The sequence below is a fragment of the Belonocnema kinseyi genome, chromosome 3, assembly GCF_010883055.1.
Source record: "Belonocnema kinseyi isolate 2016_QV_RU_SX_M_011 chromosome 3, B_treatae_v1, whole genome shotgun sequence".
Classification (NCBI taxonomy): domain Eukaryota; kingdom Metazoa; phylum Arthropoda; class Insecta; order Hymenoptera; family Cynipidae; genus Belonocnema; species Belonocnema kinseyi.
The window spans coordinates 91,142,774-91,163,492 of record NC_046659.1 but is presented as its reverse complement, the minus strand read 5'-3'; the positions used below and the strand labels follow the sequence as shown (position 1 = coordinate 91,163,492).

At 31.7% G+C, this 20,719-nt stretch overlaps 1 protein-coding gene across 1 annotated transcript in view; it reads left to right on the top strand.

The window, feature by feature from the left end:
• The first annotated feature begins 3,633 nt into the window (after positions 1-3,633).
• Positions 3,634-20,719, top strand: part of LOC117168861 — a 52,579-nt gene continuing 35,493 nt past the window's right edge. Inside the window, exon 1 of the mRNA XM_033354731.1 lies at positions 3,634-4,753. The gene's annotated coding sequence lies outside the window, so the exon portion shown is untranslated. The remainder of the gene's footprint in view (positions 4,754-20,719) is intronic.

Sequence of the window (20,719 nt, the reverse complement as noted above, 5' to 3'; positions counted from 1 at the left end):
CTTCATGAAAAAGCTAATTTATTTATAATTCATTATATTGGATTTAAAGAAAATGTATACTCATTTTAATCTATAACCTGTCCTCTTTTTGCAACCAAAACAGTTATTTTATTTAAATAAATGTAAAGCTCAAATAAAAATGGTTATTTCTTTGATTTAAAGCAATTTTTCATTTGAACCAATCAAATATTTCTTCAATTCAAAGAAATGTTCGGTTTGAAGGAACGAAATATTTCTTTAATTTAAAGAAATTTTTCGTTTAAATTAACGAAATATGTCTTGAAATCGAATTAAAAAATTAACAAAAAAATTTCTTTAAATCAAACAAATGTTTCTTTGACCGCATATGAATACTAGAATTTCTTTGATTTAAAGAAAGTTTCTTTGATTCAACAAAACTTCTTCCTGGGTGTATACCATTCTCTACACCAAAATAGAAGATAGTAACAGATAACACTTATCTAAAAATTGCGGAACCTTAGAATTGTGTTGGATTAAATTCAGAATAATTGGTCAAAATTTAAGATATAATTATCAGAATTTTTTAATTCAGGCTTAAATTCAGCCAAGTTTTAATTGAAAATAGATTCATTTTGCTGAAAACATGTTGTCCAATACAGTTTTGATGGGTTTTTACGATCTTTCCACTAATCATAAGATTTTTTGGATAAGAATCATTAGAGATTCAAAAATGAAGGTTTAAATCAGATTTTTGTTGTTGACAAAATACATTCTTTTCGTTTTTTTATCTCAAAAGAAAACTTTGGTTTTTTCATTAAAATGATTTGAGTTTAAAAGTAGGATTTTTCAAATAGTAATAACAAAACTGTTGTCTACAATAGTTCCGATATGATTTGTCACGCGCTTTTCATTGGTCTTACCTAATTTTTGAAATAATAAGTAAATTACTTTCAAAATACAGGTCAGAAATTAATTTTCCTTTTTCGAAGGAAACTTTTTTTTACATTTTATGTCCTAGAAAGAAGGCTTGAGGTTTTTTCTATAAGAATCTTAAGCTAAGAAAGTGAAATTTGCTATCTTTCATTGACGAAAACCTTTTTATCTAGCACAATTTCTTTTTAAGTAGTGAAAAATATTGCCTTAACTGATATTTAAGGGCTTCAAAATCATTAAAGCAGATAGGACTTCTTAAATTTGAATCAGCCCATGCAGAAATCTAGATGTAGGTCTGATAAGACACTGACCATTCTTCCCTACTTCTGACGTGGCCCTAGTCGGGTAAAACGGCAAAGACCATACATGACGTGTGAAGCTGACAAATAATAACAGATGTGTGACGTAACAGAGTATCTTGTTAATTCCCGACTTGGGGCAAACCTCTACAAAACACAACAAACCAATTTTGTACTTTATGCATATGTGGGAGAAATTTTAGTATTTTCAATTTGGAACAACGACAGTATGTTTATAATAAATTATTGACCAATATTTATATTTTAATGCCCGGTTTAGTCCCACCATGATTTAATTTATTTGGTTGAAAATAGAAAAACTGGTGTGGGCCTTATCAATCACTGAACCAAGTCAGATAGGATTTTCATTGATAATTCAGTAAATTTTCACTGACTGATCAGTGAAACATGGTTTACTTGAATTCCAGTAACTTTTTCTACTGAGAAATCAGAACAAATTACTGAAATTTCAGTGAAAGCTACTGAAATTTTAGTGCATTTTCATTGATTCAAATGGCCAGAAGTAGGTCACTGATTCTCAGTAAAATTTCACTGATTTAAATTAAGAAAGTACACAGATTCGAAAAAAACTCAGCCAACGCTCATTTTCATGTATAAAAAATAAAAGTTCTACTTTTTAAATCTAGAAGCTCTTTAAGGGAAAGACGTACACTTTCTTTTTCACATTCTTTTTTGAAGATCAAATATTTATTTTTTCCAAAAAAGCTTATGATAAATGGAAATTACGTGAAATCGAAGCCTTGCTGAACAACATTTTATATTGCTATTAAAAGCGTTAAAAATCGCCGAAATAGATGATATCCACGAATGCTCAAATTTTAACACGTAGTTGAACTATAACATGAAAAAATGATTTGTTTTACCAAAATATTAAATTTTGAACCAAGAAGATGAAATTTCCATCAAAGGGCCATGTGCACAAATTATTTTACGTAAGTTTCCGACAACTTCAGTCCCCCCCCCCCTCCACCCTCCACGCCACATGTAATGCTTTTTCCGACTTACCTGCGTATTATTTCGCTGAATTTTCAAAAAAATATGAATGTTCCACAATCAAGTTTCCTTTTAACCAAACAGTTTTTTTTCTCCCTACTTGTTAAATTTTCAAGTTAAAAATCAAATTTTTTAAAGTAATTTGATATTCCGACTGAAAAATATAAATATGCGACAAAAAAGTTATTTTCCAACCAAGTAAAAGAATTTTTTAAGCAAATAGTTGAGTTTTGTACCCAAAAAGAGGAATTTTCCACAATGCAGTTCAATTTTTATACCAAAAATATGAATTTCACAAAAAAATTAATTTTCAACCAACTGCTTGAATCTTCAACGGAAATAATTTAATTTTCACACCAAAAGGATTAATTTTCTACCAAAAGAAAAAATGTTCACAAAATAAATTTATTTTCAATCAAATACTTGAATTTTTAACCGAAAAAGATCAATTTTAAAACAAAAAAGGAAGTTACATTTTTAATTAATAGAATTCATTTTAATTTTTAAAAAATAATTATTAAGCATTTGTATTTTTAACTAAAGGAGATGAGTTATTAAACCAAACGACAAATTTTGAATTAAGAAAGATTTTTCAGTACGGAAAGAAGCAAATGAAAATCAAATTATGGAATTTTGAATCCAAGAAGTTAATTTAAAACCAAATAGTTGATTTTTAACGAAAATGATCAATCGTCAATCAACAAATATTTTAATTTTATATAAAAAACAGTTAAATTCAACAAAAAACGAAGAATTTTCAACAAAATAATAGAATCCTCATCCAAAACATTAATTTTCAAGTAAGGAAGATATATACTTTCTACACAAAATTAAATAGTTATATTTTTATTTTAAAACATTATTTTTCAACAACAAAATTAATTTTAACCAAATAGTTGCATTTTCTATCAAATTATTAAATGTTTAACCAGGTAGTAAAATTTGTAATCCAACGAGATTAATATATAATAGTAGAATTTTTAATAAAAAAATGAACTTTTAACTAAACATAGATGGATTTTCTAACTGGTTAAGTATGGATAGCTCCTAAGTGGGTACCTGGTATCAGATGAAACTTAACGAAGATTTGAGGAAGCTCGATGCATATCGTAATCTTCACGCATTTAAAATTTCTCAGAGCCTTTCCAACATTTTTGATTAAGTTGAAATACCAAACATTGTTGCTTGGTAAATGGGCACTTAAAATGCAAAAGTGGCCATATCGTGACTTTGCATTTCTCTTGTCTCCCTCTGTTTCTCGATCAGCATCTCTCTCATCATTCTGCTCGCACCGTCTCATCCACTATGGTCGATCATTCGAACCCATTTCAACATCGGGAATTCAACGAAGACAGACGACCTGACCAGCCGTTCCTGGCCATTCCGATAGAACCTCGGTTGGAACCCTCCTTTCGCTCGAGTCGACGATAGAACTTCGTCCGGCGTCCGCCCCATCGGTAGTTTGCGGCCAGACACCGCAAGACGAAGAGGTTGCTGTGCTTCTCACAGTTACTGAATACCCTCGAGCGCCAATTCAAATTAATCTCAATCTCCCTCAGTGTGATGTTCTCCCAAAATCAAGTGTCGTGATCTTCGTGCCTTGTGATATCTAAATTACCATCCAATCTCTTTACACTTTTCGACAAATTTTGCGAAAACATGTGAAAAGATCAGGATAAAGAAGTTGGGTCTCATCGCGAGCGAAGGGTAATTTCGGATTCTTGGAACTCAAACCATAGAGAGAGGACCTTCAATTCCTTTCTCCTCTTTCGCAGAATTCGTCGCGCAAAAGGAGCAAGAAGAATTTCAAAAAACAAGAAAAAAGTTAAAATATCAAATTAAATCATACAAAAAAAAACTTAAAAAGCATCTGCGATGTTTACGTGAAAGAGTGATAAACAAATCTGTTAAAAGGTCCGTCAGAGCAGATAGGATAAAAATAGGGACAGAATGTATCATCCGGGAAGTCATCTGTGCGTCACGTGAGACAACCCTTGTGTATTTATCGCGAAAATCACCTGCCGGTTTGGTGAAAAACGGACGAGGGGTTGATTGGACATGATCCTGGTATAGAAAGAAGATCGAGGGGATTGTTAATTGGTCATTTTTAAAGTTAACGGTGACAAATGATAGTTGGTTAGTGAACATCGAGTAGTTGGCCAATGATGCCCAATTGGAAAATCGTCGTCGCCAGGGAAGGAGAAGAAGAAAGTTCTGCAGGGATTCTTAGAGCCATATCCGGCTAATCCTGAAGCTGCAGCTGGTGCCGGTTCGCCATTTTTGTACCGATTGGCTCGACGAGGTCCACTTCGGCTTCAGACGATCGTCCTCTTTGTGAGCTATATTCTCAGAATTCTCTCCGGAAGCCTGGATTGAAGATACAGCACATGACTTTGATGACGAGGACATAAAATACAAGGAAAAAGAGATACGATGACGAAGTTGCGGAGGGCGAGAAACCGCGAGGACGTCTTCGGAGAGTAAATGGACCGACGATCAAATTCCCCAAAATCGGCGAGAACTCACAAGGTCATCCCCACTTTATTGTAAGTTATATTTTATTTTATACTTCATACTTCCAGCGTAAGGTATTTGAATCAATCAATCAACGAAAATTTAATTCAATTAGGACCACAGTTTTTATTTCAATTCATTCAAATGACAATTTTGACTCATACATTGAACCAGGTTTTATCGAGAGTTTTATTATTGAGTGAAGGATTTCCTTAAATGGTCTTTTAATAGGAACCAATCTAATTTATGCGGTTTGAAATTTGTAATTGAGAGCAATGAAAGATTTTTCGTTTTTTTTTATTTGATAACTGCATAATGCTTCAAAGCAAAATCTGAATTTCAGACTCTATTCCGAAACTCTGATAATGAGGCCTTCAATTGAGACCTATTTTGCTGAATTACACAGTTTTCTGCAGGTTGAGGAATTCTGGGAATGTCAGGGAAAACCTGAAAAAGTCCAGGAATTTTAGATAAACTGAAGATGAAGTTTCTAAAATAATGTACAAGTGTTGCCACTAAAACACGGCGTGGAACAAATTTGAACTGAACTTTGTTTGTAAATTGATTTTCGTATTTATTACAATTATTTAACATCCTACAAAAATGTAAGACTAAATTTAAAATAATTGAACGGGACCTTTTTTAAAATCGGCTTTTCTTTTATTTCAATTACAAAAGAAAATTGGTTAAAATATCCTTGTAATCCTATTTTTAAATTCCTTTTTTAGTATGTTTACAACTTTAGAAATTCAAAGCTGCAGAATGAGATTATATTTTTAAGCAAATAAATATATTTTAGATTGTAAATGAGGGAGAGAAAATTATTTCCAATAATATCCAGGAGTTTTCTTCAATTGTTTTTCACATTTTCCAAAAAATATATTTTTGTTTCAGAAATATAATTTTTTGAGGACACCTATATATTTATTAGGAGCATACCCAATGCAATATTGACTTAGCTTACAGATTTTGTAAATATGAAAAAGAAAAGGAAACCCCAGAAACATGAGTATAGTTCCAAAAAGTTAAAAAATTAAAATGAAGGTTAATTTAAGAAGATAGCCTTGAATTGTGAGAGCACACTTTATAGGGGTTGAAATATCATATTGTGCATTTCGAATGACTTGACACGGTATGTGAAAGTGGACAAATTCTATGTTTGCAAAAGAGTACAATATGATATTTCAACCATTATAAAGGATATTTTTTAAAGTGAATTTTGGAGTCCTCAAAATCTGATATGATGTTAATATTTTTACCGACAATAACGTTGATAAAATGTTTTTAATCGTAAACCGGGTGGGGCCACGGTTTAATTATTATACCATTAAGCCATTTTCCTTTCGTGGTAGGCGTGACTCACTCGGTGGGGAAAGGAGTAATGTGAGGAAGGAATAGAAAATTTTCAGATTGATCCAGAATTCTCGTGTTATTTATGTAAATAACACGTTCGTTCTGCAACATATCTCCGACCCAGGTTGCTGATCATTCTCTCTAGCAATCACCCCAAGTGAAGATCCTTACAAAGTCGTTATGTAAGGTTCACCACTTGGGTCCATTAATAGCCAAGGTCTTTGTTTCAGGCGTCGTTCACTCTACTGACACTCTTTTTATTAACTATTTGCCGCCATACTTTCCTGTCCTGGCATACTTCTCAAGCTTCTTTTATGTCCATGCATTTTTTCATGCAGACTCTTGTGTTTCTGTGACTTCTTATGTCTCTTCTAACTAGGGTCTCATTCACACATTCTAACCATTCTTTCCGCGGTCTACCTCTGGGCACGCTGCCATTTACTTAACCTTTATACACTTGTTTCGTTAGTCGTTCGTCTGGCATTCTTTCAACATGCCCGAACCATCTTAACCGATTTCTTTCCCATGTGTCTAATAGTGTCTCTTCTGCACTACATTCCTTTAGAATTATCTCCTTACTTTGTCCATCAGAGTTTTCCTGCATATTATGTGCATGAATCTCATGTCAATTACGTTAATTTTACTCTTATCTTTTTCTTGATAAGTCCATGTCTCGCTACCGTATAGTAAAGTAATTAATTTAGTTTATTCCCGTAATAATTGTCAAGAACAAAATTAATGGGCCCTTTTTTTAACCTATACGGTTCCTTTTCTCGGCAAAAATTTAATTCTCAAGATAAAGTGATTTCGCCTTAAAAAAGAACTTATATTACCAGAAATTTCAACTGTGAATTTTTTTATAAGCGTTTTGAAAAAGAATGATAATTATATTATTGAATGGTAATCCTACGCTCGCAAGTTTGAGCGCGCCTAGGGCGTGCGACGGTTGAATCTCGGGCGTCGCGCTCGAATATAATTACACCTCGCGCTTCGCGCTTGGATATTTATTCTTTGCATTTGGAATGCTTGAAAAAAACTTTATCAAAAAGATCTCTTTTAGATGGCAGTATTTATACGCGTCTTCATATTCTGAATTGTCTACTTAATTAAGTATAGTCAAAGATTAAGTTTCTCAAAGCTCTGTAGGCTTTGAGGTACACATTCTCATCGTGACACTCACGCTGCGCGCTCGATTTCCGAGAGACATTTGTAAACAGGTTTTGTTGGATTTTTTCTCTCGTAACTTTTGTCGTTTTTCCACACATTTTTTTTATTTTACTTTTTTCAACGTTCTTTTTCACGAATAAAACAAAAAGTACGCGTCCTATCAGGTAGTGATTCTTAACGAAATTGTAGATCTTTTTTGGGATAACCATTTTTGTTAATTCATCTTTTTTTGTATCCTACATAGTTTGTCCACAAAATGGAATTTTTTATTTTTCATTATTTTTTGTGCAATCAAAATTTGAATTTTCGATTTTTGAAGAAAATACAAAAATTGTTTATGATAATCTTGTAGGGATTTCAAATAGAAATGTTTTTCTTCTCTTGACTTTTTTTCATATCGTGCGTTTTTCGGCTTCAAATTTTGATTTTCGGTTGATTAAAAAAATTATGAAAACGCTATAACTCTGAGAATTTTCTTTTTATCGAAAAAAGTCCTAAGGATAAATTGTTTTTTCTTTTCAATATTATAAATATCCGTACATAGAATTTTCAAATTCAGAAAAAAGTGGTCTCAAAAATTTTCAAAATGCGCTCACTTTTTGAATTTTTATCAAAAATGGCTGGTTAACGAACTCGTCCTTTCTTTTAGGACCTAGAAAAAGTGTGCCAAAGATGGATTAGATTCGTTCATTTTTTCGAGAGTTATCGTGTTTACGGACAGACGGACGGACGTACAGACAGACAGGCGCGATCATGAAACCCTGATTTTTCGGATTCAGGGGGTCTTGAAACGTGTAGATCCGTTGAAAAAGTGTGATGTCAAATTTCCGACAATTCTAATACTTTCTCCATCATAAATGATGAGAATGTAAAAAAAGTTACACTTTTGGCCATGCCCAGGCCAGATCATCTGGCCAGCGTAAAGACGAAGGTTTGCGTAAAGACGGAGGTTTGCGATGAATTCAGAAAAACAAATTTTTTGCATTGAGATAATTGATTTTTTAGGACATAGGTGAAAGGTTGTTTTTATACGCAAAGAAAAGTTTACAAAGGGATTTTGTTGCAATCCGGAATTTACTACAAGCCAATTTCAAGATATTTAACTCATCTTTAGTAAAAATTTAAGTACTCTTTTTTAATGAAAAATATTATGATTATACAGTGGAGAATCACTGTATCGATCGAGTATTAAACAAAGATGATTCTTTGGCATTTATGTAATAGAAAGTGTGAATGAAAGTAAATGAAATGCGTAAAAAATGTTGGTCGATATCAAACTGTCACTTCCTTAAAATCCATAAAGAAAACTTTCTTTATGTTAATTAATTATTATTGCCATTATTTTTTCAATGATCTATAAAAAGTAACTCGCGTCTGTAAACCCGATAACAATGATCTTTGGGTATAATGTTTTTGAGACGACTTTTAAATGTATTAAATAGCATTTATATTTTATATATTAATTTATATACCGAGGGAATAAGCAATAAACATCTTACAAATAAAATAAGTGTAAACAAATAATTTATGCTTTAATGTCATTTGTTAGCATTAATAGGTTAATAAATTCATCTTCAGTAACCATGAAAGTATTCTCATCAAGTACAAGTTTCACACTTTCAAGCCGTTAATAATATTTTAGAATTGACTTTTCGATTTATTTAATTTTTTTGTTGTATGAAGAATGGCGGTACAGAAACAGATTTCGATCATTTTTATCGAAAATAGTTATATTTAATTTAAAAAAACTCTTAAAGAATTAAATACAAATCGTGGTAAAAAAATTTAATCGAAATATCTATTTTTGATACAATAAATTTTTTGAATTTGAAATAAAAATTTTAACTTATGAATCATTTTTTCAACGTTTTAGCTATCATATTTCTTAAAATTAATAACAATTAAAGAAATGCCCTACAAATCCGATTTTTAATGGCTATCCAAAGCAGAGTTGGAAAATCCATGAAACTTTAATAGAAAAATTCTTAATCGATTTTTTCGGTATTGGCTAACTTTTTTACATTAAACTTTGTTTAGAATTTTACTTTTGCTTAGAATTTTAATATCTCGGGGATATTAATTAATTAATTTATTTATTAAACTGATAACTGAATTTTGTATCGCAATCTGCAGCTGAGCCTGCTCCTATTTTAGATTGGTGCTGTTTCCAGATTGTCAACTTCCACTTCCATTTTCTCGAACTCGCCAATTAAGTAAAGTGATATTCGTCTGAAAATTGAATTGATTACCCTGAAATAAAGAACAGATTTGAAATGTTGAATCAGTCTGATGCCTTAATGAATTTGCAATGTCAAGTGGCCATTTCCGATAGTGATAGATTCACTATGATTTTAAATTAAATATTTCATTTATGTATTTATTTTCCATTAATCTCAAAAAAAAATTGTTTTACACCGAATTTTCTTTTAAATGTCTTCCGATTTGAAACGCGCCATTCGATTAAAATCTTCCAATCCGCTTTCTTGAATAAAACCGATTCGCGAAAGAAATCATTCAATTCGTTTTATTTTTCTTCTGTGCATCAAATATCAATTTCATGGATACTAATGAGCCCGAGTTGGGAGCTTTACACGATAGCTTTGTGAGGCTCTTCATTGGGGTGATTGGTAAAGAGATTGATCAGCAACATGGGCTGGAGCAGTGTCGTGGAACGAACGTATTATTTAAATAAATAACAAAGACATTCTAGATCAGTCTAAAAATCTATACGCTCTTCCCTCACATTACTCCCTCCCTCGCCGAGTGAGTCACGCTTACCCCGAAAGGGATGGCTTAATGGTATAATGGTATCGACCATGATTTATTCCTATGACATTCTGAGAGATTTGATTATATTCTTTTAGACCAGTAATCTACAAGTTTTACTGTCAATTCATTTACGATCAATGTACCGTAATTCTGAAATTTTCAATAACAGCACTGAGAAAAAAAGATTATACCGTTTATGTTCTTGGATATAAAAATTTGAGACAGCAATCTATTGATATTAAGCCATTTAATATGGATGTTAATTTTAACAACTCTGCATTATAAAACCTAATATCTAGATTATACGGCTTCTATAGATTGACGTCTCAAATTTTATAGTCCATTATTATAAGCGGTATAATCCATTTTTCTTAATACAATGTCTAATTTCGCGGTAAAGCACTTTGATAATCTTTAAAATAGGGTGCAGATCCGAATAGTGCATACCTCTGATTGATTTTAAACTGCGTGTAATCATATCTTCTGACTCGCTGATTACGAAAATGATAGTGAAAATACGCGCAAATTTGATTTTTACGGTGAAAACATGAAAACCCCATAAAAATCATGGTTTTTATCTTATCAAATAATAAAAATTTACGAAAAAGCTTCAAATAAAAGTTGCAAATATGAAAAATGAGAGAAATACAGCAGAATATGTAGCGGTGTAACCCTGTGACTAGTTGAAAGAAAAAAATGTTGGTCAAAATCCTACCCCTTTTCAACGTCTCGTGGGGGGGGGGGGGGGGGGGGGGGGGGGGGCTGTGAGTGGTCACAGAAATAATGTTGGCACCTCTGTAACGCCGTTACACAGTGTTCTGTACTTCTGTGATTTTTCATATTTATCGTAGTTTTTCTTGAAAACTATTACTCGCAGATTAAAAACGTATTTTAAAAAAATTATAGTTTTATAAGATCTACAACTTTCATTTGAAGCTTTTTCGTAAATTTTTATTATTTACTACGATAAACACAAAAAAAACATGATTTTTGTTGGTCTTGCATTGGTTTCACCATGAAAATAAAATTTCCGCGCATTTTCACTATCATTTTCGTAATCAGCGAGTCAAAATACATGTATACACGCAGTTTCAAATTATTCGGAGGTATGTGGCATTCGGAACTTTATCCTTAAAATAATTATCAAAATTGAGTATTTCAAACTTTTTATGTTATAGAAATAACAAGGTTAATAGATTCATTTACACCCAAGCATGAAAGTATTCATTTACGCGATTAACGCGAGCATAACTCTTGGGTTAAAGATGGCAGCGCAAGTACTTTACAGTTTACACTACTGAAGTGCAGAATTGCTATAGAAATTAGAATGACTAGTGTTTCATAACACTTCTTAAAACACTTGTTTTAAATTCAAATCGGTTTACATTAAAAGATGGATTGACTCACTCTTAGTGTTTCAATTTAAAGATTATTTTATTTGAAATATTTCAAGAATTAAAATAAAGATATTACTAAGAATATTTTTTGGATAAAATCTATATGGATATTGGTTTATTGGGCCATGTGTTTAAATATTTTGTAAATTGTATAATATCCAGACTATTAGGACCAGAATTCTAAGCAGTTCATGCCACGTGTTTTTCTATTTTTAACCCCCCTTACGATTTACACTTTATAAGTTTTTTGGTTATATTTTAAAACTTGGCTATTTTGAAGCACTATACGCACTCTAGTCTCTCATATTCACACAAAGTAAGAGTTTAAAAAATGTGTGTTTGAGAATTTAGTAAAAAAATATTGGATGTTTTAAAGATTGTTGCATTTTTCAAGTTTATAATACTTCTAAAAATATTTTCCGTTTAACAAAATGTTCTTCCAGGCTGTTCAAAAGTGTCAAATGAAGCAGGTTCTCAGGATCTTTCGCGAAACTTGAATGGGACCCTCATTTTTTTTTGAAGGCCGAAACTTTCCAACTTGTATTCCATATGCGCACATACCTCTTTTAGTATACTTTTTGTTTTCGTTAGATTTAAATAAATTTAATTAAAATAGTTTTCTAAGATCACTAAATCTATTTTAAAGGTACTATATATCGAACATAAAAGACTATATGCGGTCAAAAAAATGCCGAAATCACTCACTTAAATTTAACGTATCAAGTTATCATTTCAAGATTATATCTTTTGACTAAATCATAAAAGTGAATAGAATATATGATAAATCATCACATTCAACAGACGTCTTCATATGTATAGATAATTATATCCTAACATTGATTCTTCCTATAGAAGTAATATTAGGAATCCAATCTTCAAACCTTACTTTTTACATACTTTATAGAGACATTTTTTCATAACTCAATGTCACCTTAATAACTGAGCATATAGCTTATGGAAATTGAAAATCCTTAATCTGAAAGTTAAACCCAAATATACAGAATTCTAATAGATTGGGTAGATAAGGCTATAAATCCGAAAGATAAACTGAAATATATACGCTCAACCCGAAGCATACAAAACTTTTAGAAGCCCAAAATACGCTTATTCTTATTCAAACATGTAATAACAAATACAATAAAAAATATTCTATTTGAATATTAATTACTTAAATTTGACTACCAATTAGTTAAATTTAACTAATGTTTAGTCAAATTTATTGACTAACCCCACAAAACGTATCAAAATGGAAAAAATTTTACATTCACATAACTACTACATTTAAAATTACTATTTCTGCAGTTAACATTTTCCTTTTGAGATAAACTGAATCTAATCTTGAAGTTCAATAATACTGTTTGTTACAAAATATATTTTCGTGCACGCAAATATCTTTTCGAATTCTGTCTTTCAAAACAAAAGATGCAAGAGGATGCTTTTGTTTCAACAATTTTTTATCGGACTGAAGTGGTGCATATATTTTAGGTGTCAATAACTCTCTTTATTCTCGCCTCATTTGCATGATAATACAAATAGGAAGCTGGTCTCAAATGCAAGCATAAGCTTCGTATCATCAAAAATATATTCCACTGAATTAAATTGCGTGCGACCAGGATAACAAAATTTGATTTACAATGGTAGTTGTATATTTAATATTTACAGTGGCAGGCCCAGCGTCAAATTACGAAATAAATAGGGGTTTCCGCATCGTTTTCAGAAAATTCCCTAAAAGACTTCCACCTTTAAACATTTAAGTTTAACGGATCGGTTTTTCGATAAAAGGCAGTGATGTCATTCTTATCATGCTGTGGCTTAATTCAAAGGAATGCGTCGAATAGAATTCACTCAGAACTATTTAACTTTCGTCTAAATCTATAAAGAACCTTTTAAATTTCAGGTACTTTGAACATCTTCAACGTCAATAAACTTTAGTTTTGAGATTAGGACTTATTAGAATTTTAGAATGTAAATGCTTCAAATTCCAGGAACTTGAAACTACAACAGAATACCGCATTTTAAGCTTTTGTATAAAATCATATTATTTTCTGAAAAAAAATCAAACAAGAAATTATAAAATTGCTTCATATTGCGTACTACTTTTATGCATGAGTCATTTGAATTTATTAGAATTTGCAAAAATATGAGATAAAAAAACTGATTTTAAACATTTTGGGAGTCGCAAAACTTATTGAAAATTCCCTGACTTCTCCCTGATGTTTACATAAATCATTTTTTTTTCTGGCCTGTAATATTTAGAGACCAGCATTTTAATATTGCAACCTTTTTAACATAGAATCTTTTATAAAGGCAACGAACAATTCAGATTAAAAATGAAAAATGTCAAATTTATCTAGTTAATTCAAAGAAAAAAAATTAGCTTTTTACCATAAAAGATAAATTTTTAATTTAAAAGGACGTATTAAAAAAAACAGTTGAATTTTCGACCAAAATAAGATGAATTTTTAACAAGTAAAGAAAAAAAATTCATCCAAATTGTTGAACTTTCAAGACAAAAGGCGCATTTACTGTAAAACAGTGGAATATTTTAATTTCAAATAAGAAACGATTGAATTAAAAAAATGAATTGCCAACAAAACAGATAAATTTTCAACCAAAAATGACTAAAAATATGAAGGAAGCAATTGCAAAATAATTATAAAAATAAGGCGAATAAATTACTGCAAAAATTTTATAACAGAGTGATCACAAAACTTTATTTTCGAAATTCCCTAATTTTTACATTTTTGTCATAGAAAATTTCATAAACGAAATAAAAATATATTGAATTACAATTTTAAAATGTCAAATTTATTAACCTTGACAGTTACTTAAAACTGTCGTTTAGAGAAATTCCCTGGTGTTTTCAAGTCTTTCTTTTTTAATTCCCTAACTTTTCCCTGATTTCCAGGATTTTCCTGGCCTAAGGCCTCGCTGGGATTATACAAAATATTATGGCTTTCTTAATAATTTGTTAAAGAATTATCCGTATTATTCCCCTAAAATTATTCGTTTTGGAAATCAATATGTGATACCTAAGCGTTTCTAAGTTCCCACAGCCTATACATTATTTTGATCAATAATTGAATATGAATTAGATTAAAAAATGGTAAATTTTGCGTGCCTAACTATAGCATGTTTCTCCCATAGTTCTTTATGAAAATGAGACTGCATTGGCGCGTTCTTCTATTAAAATACGTTGGCGGAATTGGCGCGGCAAATTGTTACAATCTATATTCTATACGAAGCAGGCAACGTTATTCAACGGTAACGGTTCCGAGTATCTCCCGCGGGTCACTGGGTTACTATAATTTCTAGCGATGAGTGATAAGCTCCATTCTTCTTGCTGGAGTCACGGTACATTTGCAACACTTCCGTGGATAAGAGGATTCTAAATCGTGTTTCGTTTTTGTTTCAACGTTGTACATGATGTTATCAACAAGCAATATGAGAAAATTTATAACGCACCTGGACCAAGACATAAAAACTGATTCATAACGACCCGTTTAGAGAAACTTTTTATTGAAAGGAGAGATCAACTTTTTACAAAAGGTTTTATGGATTTTTATGTAATGTACGAACAATTTGTATACGAGAAAAGATTCAGATTAGAGGTAAATAATCATCAATATATCAAATTTCACTCGATAAAGAACATCTGAGTCACGATTTCTCTTCGTTAGTCAACGCAGAAAACTCGATTCGAAATTCCCATAATTCGACTCATGTCTTTTCTTGCAAAAGACGCTTTCTTTTTCTTAAAAATTATATTTTACCATACATAATCAATATTTTGCGGATGATGTAGGCACGTTTAAAACTTGAGAACGCTCAATATTTATTTGCCAGGAGTAAATAAATAAAAGCCACTAACAAAGGAATGTGAAAGTTGATATATAAGAAAACTGAAAATTTATGATGGTTTAAAAGGTAATGTTAGTATCGAAGAGGAAGCAATAATGAAAAAAAGGCGCCTAGGACATATGCCAGTAGTGGAATGTGATTATGAAGTGGTAGTGGAAAAATCATCCCCGACAGCCTGAAGCCAAAGAGAACAAGTAATGGCATTTTCCTCTTCTAATGGAAATGGAAATGAAGATGAAATAATCCTGTTGAGCTTCCCTAACCGTTATCCGACATATTTTTCAGGCATAAATAATTCTCTGCGGTGTCCCAGTGATAGTCTGATAAGTAAGCGAGGCTTTAAATTTTAAAGCATTTGTAAAATTTCTTCATGGCAGCATGATTTTGCTGATGGATTCGTCATAAATCTGAATTTAATAAGCGATTACGTCACTGTTAAATCGGTTGGAAGACGAATCCTTCATTGATATTCAGTGCCAATTATCCCGAGTAATGACAAGCCAATCAGAGCCAATGAAGAGTGAATTGAAACTACCTGATTTAGAATCCTTGTCGGTTATAAACGTGACGATTAATTAAATGTTAATTTTAAATTCATATAATTCTACTTTTCCAGACATAAACTATAAAGAGGAATGAATATAAAAACAAGAATAATAGTATCTGCTTCCCTATTTTGATATCGTTTCTGATAAATAGGCGTAAATAAAGAAGAGGATAAAAAATGTAAGCAAAAGCTGCATTAGGTTAGAAAAACAGATCGGGAAAAAATCTAAGACTCATCTTGATTACTGTACGGCTCGCATGAGAATATTCCTTGATTTATGCTATAGAATATAGAGACTAATTCTTAGAGAAGTATATGATTACTTTTTTTTAATTTGATCATTTTTTTTATTTACACTTCCAGTATTCTTGATTACATTTCTGTTAAGTGATCCTGCAATCAGGTAATTCGCATGGAAAACGGTATTATAACAGTAAATATCAATGCACTCAAGATTCAGAAAAAAGGTCTCGGTAATTTCTTGTTTTCTTTGTCTGTCGTCAAACATCTTTCCTGGTCATTTAAATTCTTAACTTCGAGTCTGAAAAATGGAATAATTTTTAATCGTTAGGGTATGTGATAATACTTCGTCGTGTGGTCAATCGGGTACAGTTCCCCCAATTTTTTCCCTACAAAAATGCAAATTTCTAAAAACTGAATTCGGAGATGCTATAAAATATCATAACGGACGTCCCTGGACTGTTTTTGAGGGATAATAGCCAACAAAATTTGATTGCGCTGCTAAATAACAATTGTATGCATGTGCATTATTTTGAGGTTAGGGTCTTTTTTCAGCTCTATAATTCCGATAATGTCGTTCTCTGTCGTACAGATGCTGCCGGTAAGCACTCTAGAATAATTATGGGATAGAAATGTAACACACATAACCTCGAAATATACACACACGTTTTTAGCACAATCAAATTTTTTGGAATTAATCCACAAAAAAGTATACAGGGACGTCCGTTAGCATGTTCGCTATCATTCCTCAGATTTTGAAGACAAAATATTTATTAACCTGGGAAAATAGCCGGGGGAATCTAACACTGATAAAATCGATACTAATTCCCAAGCGCCATGCAAATTAATCAAATTTAGAAAAATTAATTTTTTTTAATTAACCCACAAAAATGTATGCAGGGACGTCCGTTAGCATATTCGCTATCATTTCCCAAATTTTTAAGACAAAATATTTATTATTCTAGAAAAAAAGCCGGGGGAACATAAAACTGGTAAAATCGATAATTTTCTAAGTAACACATGCTCTTAAGTATTCATAAACGAAATTTAAAATTACCGAATCTAATACGGCATAATTCCACATACAAAAGGTCCAAATTTGGAAATTACGGACGAGTGGGTCACGTGACCAGATTCCTATCTTACCGACACTTTTTTATCTCCTAACTTATTTTTATACAAAGCGCTATATAGAGTTGAAAATTTGGTATGATAAATAAAAAGTACTAAAAAAGATGGGTCTGATGCTAAATTTTAATAATCACCATAAAAGCAACCAAAAATTATTTACAAAAAAAGTTTCCATCTTTATAAAAATTTAGGACCAGACCCATCTTTCTTAGTGCTTTTTATTTATTATAATACAAATTTTCAACTCTATGTGGTTCTATGTGTGAAAATAAGTTAGGACATGAAAAAAGTGTCAGTAAGGTAGGAATCTGGTCACGTACCCCACTCGTCACATGCCCTTAAACATATAATCAAATAATTTAACATGGAAAGTTTAAATTTGGGACAAAAAAATCGGCACATTTAGAAATAATCACTGGACATGGTTCAAATATGACGACTATTAGTCAATGAAATACTTGCAATACAAAATTATTTAATTATGTACAGTTTAAATTTGACTGTTTAAGGCTTCAAGCATTAAATCTTTCAAATGAAAGTTGTACAACTTTTAACCACTTTTTAAAATCAAACATTGTAAAATGCATCAATTATCGAACCAAACAAGAATGAATTTTCTAATCAAAAAGTATTTCACTTGGAACGTTTTATATATTTAAAATACTGTTCATCCCCTCCACTTTGAAATTTAATTGCATAATTTTAAAGGATTATTCAATAATTCTGAAAAGATAATAATTTATGTACCATTTATAATCCTTCAAATTTTAACGATTTAAATTAGAGAAGAAAACAATTTGAATCTCTCATTCTAAAATTATTTAACACTTTCAATTCAAAGTTTTTCTATACCTCACAAATTTTAACTTTCAAATTATTCACTACCGAATTAAAAATGATTGAAAACCAAATTTTTTTATTTTAAATCTCTTCCCGCATATTTTGCCGAATTTGATTCTACTCATCCGGCATATTTTGTCGTCCACTTAATTCCTTTTTCGGCGGGATTCCAAAGAATATCAAAGGATTCATAGTACATCCCAAAGAATTCTAGGTTCATTTCAACCAAATATGTCAGAAGAAAAAAATAAAGGGTGACCTTTGTGGCAGATGGATATCATATTTAATCGTTAAATATGTACGCCCCCTCCCTCATACGGAAACTTGGAAAGGGTGACGAGTGTGACTGAATCGCGCTTGGCTTCGTCCAAGGTTAAAAATTCATATCCGGCAAAATATGCCAGAATAGAAAACAAAAAGATGCGGGATTTGACCCAGGGATGAATATGACAATCCCTTTTCCCCTCCTGCATTTAGTCCTGCGCTTCTCGTTAACAAAATGAGGTTAGGAACTCATTTTCCTGAGGAAGAAAAATTAACCGAAAGAGAAAATAAAATTCTGGCGGAAAATGCCTGCAGAGAAAATTAACATCTGGAAAAATATGTCAGAAGATACTAATGGGCCCGGGTGGAATGCTTTATTTGGTGGATATGATTAGAATGAAAAGTATAAATCTTATGTACCTGAAGTTCAAAACGTTCAATTGAGCGAAACATTTTTTCCCATTTTCATTTTTTCAATCAATATTGTTCTATCTGTAATTAAAATAATGCACCGGGCGTACCTGAGCACCCGACGAACTCGCACGCTTCAAACGCGTTTTTATCAAAGCAACGTTTTGAGAAACTGGCCACACGATTTCTCCAGAACCAGTGGGCCGATCCTTCTGAAATTTGGACTACACATAACTACTCATAAAATGACCTATCATCATATTAAAATTTTGATTTTTACTATATTTTTTTTACAAAAAACTGCGAAAAAAATTTTTTTTCAATTATTTTTGTTTTTATTGATTAAAATTAACAAAATTGGGTGAAAATTAATATGAATAGGTCATTTTGTAGCCACTTTCAAATCAAATCTAAAGAACTTTTATTTTTTTGTTTTTGATAAGCCGTTGCCGAGATATCACGTGGGCGCCAGCATTCCTCCAAATTATGGTGTTCCGATCAAATACGGATTTTGTGTACAAAACTTGAAAAAAAAAATGAATTAGGCAATTTTTGTTTTATATTTCAAGATATTATTTATCATACCTATCAATTTGTATATGGGGCCATCCATATACCACGTGGACAATTTTTCACCACTTCTTGAGCCCCCCCCCCCCCCCCCCCCCCCCCCATGGACAGTCGTGGACCCCCCCCCCTGTGATTTGTCCACGTGGGCATATTTGATGAAAATATAGACATTATTAGTCTTCAAAATGCCCATTGTTGCAAGCTGTGAATTGACTTAATAAGTGAGATTTTTGTAGTTTCTTTTTTATATACATATTAGTTTTAGAGAAGTATCCTATAGATGAAAATTTTAGTTAATGAAAAGGATAAAACTTTCACTCAGTTGCTGATTAAAATGGCAGTCAACTTTGAAACTAATCAGGAGCTGCCAGTCAAATTCTTTGTTAGTTGTTTGCACCAAAACAATCATCCTCAATGGGTTTAAATAGTACTAAAATAACGTTTTTTTCACTAGAATTTTCGACATGCTAGAAAGTCTTCCAGTCAAATTTGGCACCACTGAGGAACAACCAATCATTTATGATCTTAATTTTTAGCACCTAAAAAATCATCCCCAATACGTTTCAGAAGTACTATAAAATGACTGCTCTAATTTTCATCCTATCATTTTTTATATGCTTGACATTCTGTCAGTCAACTTTAACACCACCTAGAAGCTGCGAGTCAAATTTTTTGTTAGTTTTCAGCATTCAAACAATCATTCCCAATGAATTTCAAGAGTACTAAATTGACGTTTTTCACTCGACTTTTTGACATGTTTGACAGCCTGCCAGTCAACTTTGGTACCACTGAGGAGCTGTCAGTTAAACTTCTTGTTAGTTTTTAGCATTCAAACAATCATTCCACGTGGGTTTGAAAAGTAATAAAATGAAGTTTTTTTACTCGAATTTTTTACATGTTTGATAGTTTGCCAGTCAACTTTGGCACCACGAAGAAGCTGCCAGTCAAACTTATTGTTAGTTCTTAGCATTCAAACAATTATCCCCGTGGGTTTCAAGAGTACTAAAATTACGTTTTTTCACTCGATTTTTTGACCAGTTTAACGACAAATTGTTGCAAAATGCAGTAACGGCTGTTAGTCAGTCAACCAATTTCGAACTATCAACTATGAAAACAAAATAATATTAAATTTTAGTAAGTACTAAAATGATATCCATAGAATTGTCGCGAGCTCCCGGACTACAAGAAGTCCAAAAGGAGCGATGAATTAGCTCAAAAAATTCAGATTAGCTTATGAACGTGAGCTTAAACATGATTTGAATTTCAAAGGAAAAGTCGTGAAAAAATAAAAATAAAAATAGAAAAAAAATATATTGTGCGGGAGCACAATATAAAAGTTCGAGTATACCTAGAGTATACCTTTTCTCATTTCAGTATATTTTCCACAGATTTAAAGAAATGTGTGTCCACGTGGATTCTAGCCCGACCCCTCCCCTCGGCCCCCCTCG